At 45.4% G+C, this 12695-nt stretch overlaps 1 protein-coding gene across 2 annotated transcripts in view; it reads left to right on the top strand.

The window, feature by feature from the left end:
* The window catches only part of ADSS2 (adenylosuccinate synthase 2), a 247389-nt gene that overhangs the window by 216743 nt on the left and 17951 nt on the right, over positions 1 to 12695 (top strand). The window lies entirely within an intron of this gene.

Below are 12695 nucleotides of genomic sequence, written 5' to 3' on the forward strand. Positions count from 1 at the left end.
GGTTGTTTGTATTTTGAAGATGAATTCCCAGGGTTAAGTTAGAGAAGAATTTGTGCTTAGACACATACTTTTACATTTTTAACAGCATGCAAGTAGTTTTCCTGTCATACTTATAATCTGCATTAAATAGGAAAGAATACATGAGAAGTGCAAGCCACAAACAATAGTTTAAAATTATCCCTTAACAGTTATGCCTTCTACCCATGGTAAGTCCAAGAAACAGAAATCTTAAAAAAGAAAAATAAGGTATAACATAGGAAGAAGGTTTGGCCTGCAAAAACCAGTCAAAATGTATTGTCCATTAAAAAGGTATTACTTTATTTTCCATTTAAAATTTTATTTTTATCAACCTAGAGTAAATTAATACAGCTACTACACAACCGTATCCTAAATTTAATACAAAGTTCTTTTTTCTACCTTTGATGTCTGGTCATTAAATTTTTCTAATTGTGTCGGTCCTGTCCTTAACTTCTGCTTTCCTTTCTTCTCTTCTTTCTTGTCAGGGTTTCCCATCCTTTTGTCATTTTCAGTCTCCTTCTATTTTCTCTTCACTATATCTTTCTACAACATTGATCTTATCTGCTTTCTTTTATTTATTTTTCTGCCTCTCTGTCCAGATATCATTTATTTGCACTATCCATCCTTTAATTTCCTTATTTTCACTTAATCTACCTACAGTTTCCAACCCTTCCCCCTACCCAGCTCTTCTATTCCCTTCCTCTTATTCCCTGGTCTTTCACTATCTTTTTCATTCAACATCTCCCCCTCTTCTCTCTACTCCATTTCATCCAGCATCTCCCCTCCCCATCTACCCTCAGTATCTTTTGTTCCTGTTCCATCCAGCATTTTTCCTCTCTTCCCTTCTCCAACCAGCATCCCTTTTCACCTTCCATCCTGCAATCCCCCTCCCCCTTCTTTCTATCTGGCATCTCCCCCTCTCTCTTATCACTACTACTACTACTATTTCCAATGCAATAGGTGTGTCATTCTGGACAAACAGGTTATCTCCCCTTGGCCACAAGCCATATGCAGAAGGAATCCACTCTAGATTTTTTTCTGTGACCTTTCTACTTCACTGGGAGATCTACTGCCACCTGCCAGTGAACCGGAAGGAGTGTTTGTTCTGCTTTCTCCTTTTTCTTATTGTACCCGTGTTTTTTTATTTTTATTCGGTGTTTATAAGTGCTTGGAGCTTATCACCTTTAGTGTTAGTTCTTCCTGTGTTGAGAAGAAGCAAACTGAGGTCTGTAGCTGACAAGCCGATCCCTGGTAGTACCTGTTAGCTAGCCTGCATAAGTATTTTAGAGCTCGGGGCCATCCCCACTTCCCTCATCTACTGCTTAACAGGGGTTTGAGTGCAGGCTGTTAGGTATCCGTAGGAGGCTTAGTGGTGTCTCATAGGCTGTATTTTTCACCTCCCCCCTTCTGGTAGTGCATCCTTCAGTCTGCAGGGGTGGGGGTATGGTCAGACACCGTGTGTGGCTGGCAGCCTGAAGAACAGTATTGAAGAGGAATTTTCAGCATGAGGGAGTGATTTTTCTCCTTTCCAGCTACTGCAAAGAGCTGAGGCAGGCTGTAGCACATTGCCAGCACAGGTCACAGTGAGTAAGGCTGTTACAGCCTCTGAGGTAAATAGATGGGGGGGATGTCTGAAAATCAGATATTTGAGGATTCCTGCATGTTCCTCTATGTTCCCCCTCCTCAAAAATCCTAAATTCACAGATTTTTGACTTTAGTTAGTTTTGTTTGGGTTGGTTTTTGTTTTTTGCAATATTAGGTACAAAAATCTTGATATTGGATTTTTAGCTTTTTTTCAAAAGTTTCCTGCACTTCCAAAACTCAAATTTTTGGCCTCAAAATTGGATGGGATGGAGTCCTTGGACTCTCTTACCTCACATTCATGCCAGGATTGGACAGATGCTACGCTGCACAAACCAGAGAGGCAGGAGCAGGCCAGCTTAACCTCTCCACTGCATGCTCAGCTGACAAAAAGAGCGGCCTTTTCTGTTTTCAGGGCCTGGAAATAGTGACATTTCCACGCAAAAAGACACTGACGCCCTGCAGCCCAAGAAACATAAAGTAGAGTCATCACAGAGTGACTCCTTGCTCCCTGGTACAACTTTCTTCTCAGAATTCATGAATTTTTTGTGGAAGGCCTTTCAGGAGAGCCATGCTCCTGCGCAGTCCCGCTACTTGACGGACTTGCCTCATCCAGGCATAGCCTCTCGGGGCACATCTGCTTCTCAGTCTGCCGCTGTTTGGGACTCGGGAGACCTGTTTTCAGGGGACACTGATGATGATGATAATTTTACTGTTCCTTTATTGTCTATGGATGCTCCTTCCGTGGCAGGGGACCAGGGGATGTATGCTGGCACTGGATCCTATTTGGTCTCTAGAACCTGGAGACGATACCATGGTTCTGCGTTTGTTTCAGTCTGCTGCCTTACCGGACCTCTTTTCAGAGTCTCTGCATGAGCTGAATTTAGGCAGCCAGCTCCTTCTACCTCCTCTTCTCTTGTGTGTGGAGTTAGGGTTCAGTCATTTGTGTTTCCCTGACATCAAGACATTAATATCTTGATTTTGGAGAAGTGGGATTCTCCTGAAGGGACTCTCAAAGTAGCAAGAACCATTTTGAGGCTGTTTCCTATGACACATGAGTGTCAGCAACTTTTTAGTCAGCCTAAAGTAGATTCATTGGTTGAACAGGTTAACTAAGCACACCTCCCTTCCGACTTTGAGGCAGTGGCACTTTGGAAAGTGAGGGAGATGAATCTCCTCAGCTACTTTTATCTGGTCTGCATTATGTAGCTGATGATCTATATCTTTATGTAGCTGATGCTCTGTATCAAATTCAAACCCTTGGCAGGGCCACATTTTGGATTTGTAGGTACTTGGAGGGCCGCAGAAAAATAGTTAATGTCTTATTAAAGAAATGACAACTTTACATGAAGTAAAACTCGTTATAGTTTATGTGTCTTTCCTTAATTGCTTCTGATAATTTCAGCTATATCCAGCTGAAAGCAGTGCAACATACAGAAAGTGAATTTAAATAGTTTTTCACTTTCTGCATGTTGCACTGCTTTCAGCTGTGTATAGCTGAAATTATCAGAAGCAATTAAGGAAAGAGTTTTACCTCATGCAAAATTATGATTTAGATTCTAATCTAAGGTATCAACTGCAAGAGACAAGATTTTGGTGTACTCCTCTAGCCTTTTTGTAGAGGGGAGAATCAATATCCGACTTGTGCCTTAAGTGTCTGGTGATCACGTCCACAACTGCCTTCAGCTCTCACCTCCTCCAGCACCGGACACAACAATCATCTTACATCAAGCAGTCACCGCCAGGAGAGGTGCTGAATTTTGCAAGAGTTCAAGAGATTACGTACACAAGCACAAGCTGCACTGCCTCCAATGTTTACCTTATGTTGTAGAACAGGGCTGCCCAAGTCTGGTCCTCGAGATCTACAGGCAGGCCAGGTTTTCAGGATATCCACAATGAATATGCATGAGAGAGATTTGCCTGCACTGCCTTCTTGATATGCAAATCTCTCTCATGCATGTTCATTGTGGATATCCTGAAAACCTGGCCTGCCAGAAGATCTCGAGGACCGGACTTGGGCAGCCCTGCTCTAGAATGTTGCCCACCTCACTGCTGTAAACTCATGCATGCGCTTTCCTGCTTCTTTATGCATTTGTCCTCTCCACTGCACCTCACAATTGCGTACAGATGCAGGAAAGCGCTTGCATGAGGTTACAACAGTGAGGTGGGCAACGTTCCAGAACAATGGCAACATACTGAGGGTCTCAAAATAGTACCTGGTGGGCTGTAGGGAGGGCAGTGTTCATGGGGGGGGGGGGGCAAAAAAAATTTTGTGTAACAGATAATTGTAATAAACTTTATTGCAATTGCCTGTCCCACATAATTTTTTTTTTTTACCCCCCCCCCCCCCCCCTATAATTTCTTCTGTGGTTCTACTTGTCGTTTTTTTCTCTGCCATGTCGGCTTCCCAACAGTTGTTAGGCTTAATTTGTCTGCCAGTTGTTAGGAACTGGGCAACATACTGGGGAAGGGGGAGCCTATTCTGCAAAAATGGCCTCCACCTTAACCAGGGTGGAACCAGGCTGCTGGCAACAACATATAAAAAGGAGATAGAGCATGAGGAAGTGACGTCACTAGTATAGATGGCTGCCTGACTCTTGGGCTCCACCTGTAGCCACACTAACCCCTGTTAAAAAGGAGTGATTTTTACCTGCCCGAAGAGCAGAGGCTGCTGAATCCTGTTGCTGAATCATGTCGCCAGTGAACCATAGTGTCTAAAAAGAAGAGCAAGGGGGAGAAGTTAGGGAGCTGATATGTGGACCGTTTGATGCAGCAGCAACCATGTGGAAACAGATTTGGGCACTGGTGGAGTTGGAGTCTGGTGAAGGGCAGTGGCATGTGGTGCAGATGGAGTGTGCTAGCGGGGAGCCCCTAACCAAGGAGGATATGGGTGCCTGGATCACAGAAGTAAAAACGGAGATAACAGCGGTGGCGATGAAAGAGATCAAATCAGATCTGACAGAACTGGGCTCCATAATTGATGTGGTTGAATCCTGTATTCACACCTGTGCAGAGACAGCAGTGGGTGCCCAGCAGAGTGTCGAGGATGTCCGGGCAGAGCTGCAGGAGTTGGTCAACAAGGTTGAGGATCTCAATAGAATGCAGCGCAATCATTTTCGAGTACGAGATTTTCTGGACACTGTTCCTTTTTTGGTATCTTCAAGAGGTGGTGATCAATTTGTTGCGCTGTCTGATGGCTCAAGACAATTTGTATGTGGGAATAGAACAGGCACATCAGGCTCTTGAACTGTGTAATGGGGACAGACCTAAAGATGTTGTGGTCTGTGTGCAGAGCTTTGCTCTCAAAGAGGACCCCCTCATGTGGAATGGCCGCACGATTGAGCGCTATCAGGATCTGGTGGCCAGCACCTTTCAGAAGTGCAGAGCATTCCGAGAAGTGACCAGAGCACTTTCTAAGACCAATTTGAGATATCATTTGACCTTCCCTTTTGGTCTTTTGATTACCATCAGTGGAGTGTACAAGAGAGTTACCTCAATTGCAGATGCGCGTGCACTCCTACAGAAAGAATCGATTGAAATTCCAGAGATCCTTGACAGTGGCACAAGATATCAGGCGATTCAGGAGCAACTAGAAGAATTTCGATGGCGGAGAGTTGGCGAGGCTTCTGGTACATCTGGGAGATCCACTGGATTCGCGGGACCGTGAGAACTCCCGGCAGCCAATTAGCTAGTGGCTCTTCATGGGCAGGAGCGAAGGAGGATCGCTTCTGCCATGGTTCACCGTTGGATCACCAGGGACTTAACAGCTAAGTGGAGGGGCGGGAGGGAAATAAAAGTTGTTTAAAGTCAGCTGGGGCAGGAAATGGAAGGGATCCCTTCTGCCCCAGTCTACTGCTGAACCACCAGGTCTTACCACAGGCCTGGAAAAGTCCTAACAACAGGTTCGGGAGGGAGGGGGACAGGTCAACGCTGATCCAAATATAAACCGAGACCCCCATTTTTGGGCCATTTTTCTGGCCCAAAAATCTCAGTTTATATTTGAATATATAAGGTAAGTTCTTGTTGTTAGAATGTTGACTTTTCATCTGTACCTGTTCTGTTCAGGAAACTTTCATCCTAGATTCTTACATCATTCTTTCTCAGCAGTAGGGATAAACTTGAAGAAGCAATGCGATAGAACATCTTTATTTTCATTTGAGTCACCTTTGAGAGTTTCTGTCTGTAATGGTAGTACACAAGACTGCCTGAGTCATGAGGGAATCATCTATCTCTTACTCAGACCTGAGCACTGCCTAAGGCAAATATGAGTACCTGCACAGAAGCCTAAGAGCTCCAGATGCTGTCACCAGCAGCCTTAGGGCAATGGGTCCTAGGGCACCAGTAGCAAGAGAAAACTCTTGTGAGCCGCTATGGGCAGCACAAGGAAAGAAAAAAAGGTTAACAGAAGCGAACACCACCACACCAGGTAAGTATTGTATCAAGCAATAACTGTTTTTATTCTTCAAAACAAAACATTCAACCCAGCTTGCTTGTCTCAGGTTCAATCAGTTCCACATTGGAAAAAAACACAATCTTGTCAGGATATTCCAGATATAAAATAAAGTCCCAAAACAAACAAAATACACTGCTAAACAGTCTCTTGGTTAATGTCAGTCAAATAAAGTTCAAAAACGTATAATTCAAGCTTTTCCAAAGTTGCTGCTGGCTCTCCAGCCGATTAATAGTCCAAACTTTCAAAGCCTTCAAAAAAAGCAGACTTTTGGGCTGATATCCTCAGCCTGTGCTTGTGCTAGTGCATTCTGCAACCTCATGAATGGATGCTCAATTCACCAGCTCTCTATCAAATTTTTTCCCAATGGGGGAACTCCTCAAATAGACCTTTCTGTGTCTCCCCATAAGAACAATCTGCCCCAGTTCTGTTCCAGACTCTCCTCTCCTTATCATCTGGCGACAGATGCTTTTCTCCTGGAATGGACAAACAAATTTCTCTATGCGTTCCCTCCATTTCCACAATTTATTAGAATTGAAAAAAATATCACAACATTTAAAAAACTTTTAAAAACATATTTATTTAAAGATGCCTTTGACTTTTAATAGTTCCTTTAAATTACTTATGTTCTGGTATTACTGTTTATGAAGTATGCTTAAGCCATTTTGTGCTACCTATTTTACCCTACCTTTTGTACTTTCCCTTTTTTCTTACATAACCCGAAATTGTAACTTTTTATTTTTCCCTTGCCCCTCAAGTACGTTTTGAATGTTTTTATGTTATGTTAATATAATTATTACGTTAAGTTTCTTATCTCTTTTTATTATATTATGTACATCGCTTAGAAATTGTTATAGGCGATCCATCAAAAGATTGAATAAACTTGAAACTTGAAACTATTCTCAGAACACTTTTCAAACTCAAACAGGAATCTTCAACCATGATTCTGATAGCTCCTCGGTGGCCCAGACAACCTTGGGTTCTCCCTTCTACTTCAACTCAGCAGCAGGAAACCTCTTCTACCAGTATTTCTGTCTCTACTTATACAGAGTCACGGTTCTCTTCTTCATCCCAACCTGCAGTCTCTACATCTGACATCCTGGTTCCTCTCGGCATAACTTCACACCTTCAGTTTTCTCAATCTATCAGGGACAATTTATATGCTTCCAGAAAACCAGCCACCAGACAATGTTACAACCAGAAGTGAACTAGGTTTTCTGCTTGGTGCGATCTTCATCACCAGGAGCCTCAGTCTACCTCCTTATCTTCAGTTCTGGATTATCTATTTCAATTACATTCAAACCTCGGTTTGCGAGTAACCCGGTTTGCGAGTGTTTTGCAAGACGAGCAAAACATTCTCGCAAAACGTGTCTCGCAAACCGAGTGTTGACTCGATTTGCAAGCACCCCCCGATAACCGGCATCGCTCCCTCCCCGCTCGCAAAGGGCCCCCTCCCGCTCGAATCGGAACCCCCCGCCTGACCAACTTTAACTCACCCCCCCCTTTGGCACTGGCACGCAGCCCACAAGTGCCGGTGCCGCTTGAAGATCTTCTTTCCAGTCTCTGCCGGCTTTGAGCATGCATCTGCGCATGCTCAAGCCCTTCTAATTCTCCCTCTCGCTCAGAATCTCGGTTTTTTGGGCTCATTATCATTGGCTCACGTTGCGTTTTATTGTTTAAAAAAAAAAAAAAGATTTATTTCGACCAGGTAGGCCGCGTGGCCGTGGCCCTGCAGCTTCGACCTTGCGGCGGAGCTTTTTCGGCCTATGTCCCGGCCTGTTACTGGTTTTAAAAAGTGTGTCAAGTGCCAGCGTGCGATTTCATTGATGGACCCTCATCGACGCTGTCTTCAGTGTCTAGGGCTTCAACATCTTCCGAAATCGTGCCGGCCTTGCTCCACACTTACAGCACGTGCTTTTAAGCGTCGCTGTATTTTGTGGGAGTCGCTGTTTAGTTGGAGCGCCACGCCTTCGACTTCCGATCCAACATCTTCGGCCTCGAGTCTGCTCAAGCCTGCCTCGTTCGTGCCGGCTTCGACTCCGATGCCTGCTGCGGTGCCTTCAGCTGTCTCCTCAGGTCAGGTAGCGCAGCCTCCCATTCCTCCAGTGGTGCTTAAGGTGCCCAAGGCCTCTAAGTCCAAGCCCCCTGGCGGCCGAGTTACCGATGTCCGTGCGGGAGGTCCTATTGCTGATGCGGATCCCTCTTTGCCGGCTTCGTTTCACGCCATGATGGAGAAGCGATTTGTCGAGCTCTTTACCAAAATTGGGCCGACGCTTCTCTCCCAGATCCAGCCTGGGCACGCGGAAGCCTCCCGCGAGGTCGAGCCGCCTCCGGTGCCTCCTCGGCGCACACTCTCGTTGCTGGGAGCAGAGTCGGCAAGTGTCTGGTCTGGCTTCGGGGCATGTCTCGCAAGGAGCAGAGTCTTTGCCCATGCCACCTTTGGAACCGATACCCTCGATGCATGGCTTGCCTGGACCGGAGACTTCCTTCGCGATGCCGAGCCTCGAGCCTTGGGGAGCGCCTCGGGGGGGCCTCGTCTCAGCCTCTGTTGCTTCGATCCACAGCCTCCAGTCCCATCTACTCGGTGGCTGCCTCGTCTGGGCTTCGCTCGTCTCGTCGCTCGAGGCCTGCTTCTCGACACAGCTCCGGTCGTCGATCAAGGCATTCATCAAGACACGCCTCGCCTCGTCGGAAGCAACCTTTCCGGGAGTTTTCCCCAGAGTACTCGCCTCCTCCTCTGATGCCAGAACTCGAGGACTGCGGGGGTTCGTTCTCCCCTTGCCGGTCCTCGGCCTCGGCGGACCAGGCCGCCTCATCTTCTTCGAGCCCGTCTCGAGGCCTGGCTCATTTTTGAGCAAAATTAGTTTCTCTACGGAGCTTCGTTCAGAGAATTGATCCCCTTCTTCAGGAGCTGGCACTGGATACTGGCAGGAAAATCGTTGGGGGAGAAACTACTCTGAATCTCAAAGCAAAATGGCCTGGGATAAAGCACAGATACTTACTGTAATAGGTGTTATCCAGGGATAGCAGGCAGATATTCTCACAATTCACCCACCTCCCCTGGTTGGCTTATCTGAACTGAGCAGACATGTGCCTATGTTGGGCAGGCAGGCGTATGCACGGTGTGGTCCGTCGCAAACTTTCTAAAGTTCTTAAAGCAAAAGCGCTTTTGCAGCTGTCTGCATTGGGGCTCCGTGGATGACGTCACTCATACATAAGAATATCTGCCTGTTGTTCCTGGATAACATCTGTTACAGCAGGGGTTTCAAAATTCCTCCTCGAGGGCCGCAATCCAATCAGGTTTTCAGGATTTCCCCAATGAATATGCATGAGATCTATTTGCACGCACTGCTTTCATTGTATACTAATAGAGCTCATGCATATTCATTGGGGAAATCCTGAAAATGCGATGATTGCGGTCCTCGAAGAGGGACTTTGACACCCCTGTGTTACAGTAAGTAACTGTGCTTTCTGCGAAGTCTTAGCAAAGCTCCATTCAAGCCGCTTGAAGTGTCCCTTTTGGACAACACTAAAAGTGTTTTCTGGTAGCTGTCACCTCAGCAAGATGAGTCTCTGAGCTCCAGGCTCTTTCGTGTAGAGAGCCTTTCTTTAAAATCTTGGAGACTGGAGTCTTTTATGCACTGTTCCTTCTTTTCTGCCGAATGTAGTTTCGGCGTTTCATATTAATTAGGAAATCCACTTACCTGTATTCCAATCCACTGGTTGTAAGAAACAGGATTACATTTTGAAGAAGTTCGATGTGAATTTAGATTCTCTGATCATCTGTTTGTACTGACTAAGCGAGGTGTGCCTGCTTCTAATTCCACAATCTCCAGATGTATCCGTAAGGCCACATTATCTGTGGGAAACAGTGCCCTGTTTCTGTTAAGGCACATTTGACCAGAAACATAGGTTCATCGTGGGCAGAGGCTAGGGCAGTCTCTCCAGCGAAGATTTGTAGATCTGCGACTTGGTCCACTCTACGCACATTTGCAAAGTTTTACAGGGTGGAGGTTGCGACAAGGGAGGACTCTGACGTTGGTTCCTCAGCGTTACGAGCAAGCATAGTCAGCCCACCCTAGATTTCTGGGGCTGCTTTTGTATGTCCCACTTGTCCAGAATGACACATCTATTGCACTGGAAAAAGAGATTGTTCTTACCTCGATAATATCTTTCTCCATTTTGGACCCCCACCATGTCCTCTCTTCACCTGCCTATTGTCTTATTCATTCTTCTCCAAGAATGTATCTTGGATACCTGTCAGCCCTTTGAGCCCCGAAGAATGCCGTATAATATGTTTTTAGCATCTACAGGAGTACTACTTGAGCTCCTTTGATGCTTCTATTGGCTGTTGTTCATTGATTGTTCAAGTGTTATTATGTTCGAGCAGTTTATTGGTTTGGGAAGTTTCCCATTTTCCCTTACTTCACATAGTCTCGATAGAGCTTTTGCAGGCTTGGGTACTAACTGCAGGTGGCAGTAGATCTCCTGGTTAAGTAGAAAGGTCATAGAATAAATCTTGAGTGGATTCCTTCTGCATATGGTTCGCGACCATGGGAAGATAACCCAATTGTCCTGAATGACACACCTATCTACTGGAAAAGATATTATCAAGGTAAGAGCATAATCTCTTTTGTTATTTATATAGCACTACCAGATTCATATGCTGTACATTAAACACGCTCTTCCATTCAGCTTCTTTCTACCCCTCCCTTCTGTCATCTCCCCTTTCTCTCCTCCCCTTTCTTTCTAGCATGTTTTGAAAGTTGGCCCCTATTTTAAAACAGAAAAAAAAGAAGTTTCTGGAAATAAGTAGATTTCAGGACCCAAAGCAACTTAGATTCACTAGAGGCAGGTCTTGTTAGACAAATATGATCAATTTCTTTGACTGGGTGACCAGAGAATGGGATAGAGGGATAGCACTAGATGTGGTGTATTTAGATTTTAGCAAAGCCTTTGACAATGCTCCACACAAACGTCTAATAAATAAACTGTGTGCCCTCAGTAAGGGCCCTAAAGTGGCAAACTGGGTGAAGAACTGGTTGAGTGGAAGATGACAGAGGATAGTGCTCTGTGGAGATCGCTCTGAGGAAAGGGATGTTACCAGTGGTGTGCCCCAAGGTTTGGTTCTTATGCCTGTTCTTTTTACCATTTTTATAAGCGATAATTGCTGAAGGGTTGACTGGTAAGATTTTCCTCTCTGCAGATGATACCAAAATCTGCAATAGAATAGATACTTACCACCCGATGGTGTGGAAAACACAAAAAAGGACCTAGTGAAGCCTGAAGACTGGTCTGAAATTTGGCAGCCAAGATTTAATGCTAAGAAATGCAAGGTCATGCATTTGAGCTGTAAAAACCCGAGGGAACAACACAGTTTAGGGGTTGAAGAACGTTTGTGCATGAAAGAGGAGTGGGACTTGGGTGTGATAGTTTGTGATGAATTAAGGTGGCCAAACATGTTGAAAAGGTGACAATGAAAGCTAGGATGGTTGGGTTCATAGTGAGCGGAATGACCAGTAGAAAAAAGTAGGTATTGATGCCCCTGTATGACTCTGGTGAGACTTCATTTAGAATATTGTGTACAATTTTGGAGACTGCACCTTCAAAAAGATATAAACAGGATGGAGTCAGTCCAGAGTAAGGTTACTAAAATGGTGGTGGTTTGTCACAAAGCATATGGGGACAGACTTAAGATATGTATAATTTGAAGGAAAGGTAGGAGATATAATAGAGACATAAATACCTACTTGAAATAAATGCGCATGAGGCAAGTCTCTTTCAATTGAAAGGAATCTCCAGAATGAGAGGACATAAGATGAAGTTAAGAGGTGATAGGCTCAGGAGTAATGTAAGGAAATACTTTTTACAGAAAGGGTGGTAGAGGTGGTGGAGACAGACTAATCTGAATTCAAGAAAGCATGGGACAAGCATGTGGGATATCTTATGGAGAGGAGGAGATAGTGAATACTGTGAGTGGGCAGACTGGATGGGCTATTTGGACTGTTTCTTTGTCATAGTTAGTCCTAGAGATGAGGTGTTAATGCACAGTGCTGTGTAGCACATGGTCACCTCTTGCCTTCTGAGGCTTTTTTCCTCCATTTTTATATGATAGATTGAGATAATTGCTTGTTTGTTGTGTTTTATATATTTAAGGGTACATAGAGCAGTGTTCTCCCCAGGGCCTTTTAGCCAGGCGCTCCGCCCATCTAATTTAGATGATTGCCCGGCGAACCCTGCTGCTGCCGCTGATGCTCCTTCCCAGACTGACTTGCCGCCGAAAATTTTGTTTGACGCCTGCCTTTTTTTTTTTTTTTTTTTTTGCCAGCATGCTTTTACTTGCATTCGGGCCTTCCTCGTTGCCGGGTCCTGCCTACTTTCTATTTCTGTGAAGACAGGACCTGGCAGCGAGGAAGGCCCGAAGCAAGTAAAAACAGCAAGTTGTAAGCTTCCCTCCGGGCGCGGCCTGAGGCACATGGTCGGGTTGGGCCCATGTGCCTTAGGCCGCGCCCCCAGGTGGGACCTAAGGCTCCAGGGCCTATTCTGATTGGCCCACGCGCCTTAGGCCCCACCAGTAGGCGGAGCTTTGGGACGGATGGGCCAATCCGGCCTCATTCCGTCGTTGGCTGCCTGCCGGACAGGCGGG

Source organism: Geotrypetes seraphini, chromosome 3 (genome assembly GCF_902459505.1).
Source record: "Geotrypetes seraphini chromosome 3, aGeoSer1.1, whole genome shotgun sequence".
NCBI classification, from domain to species: Eukaryota; Metazoa; Chordata; class Amphibia; order Gymnophiona; family Dermophiidae; genus Geotrypetes; species Geotrypetes seraphini.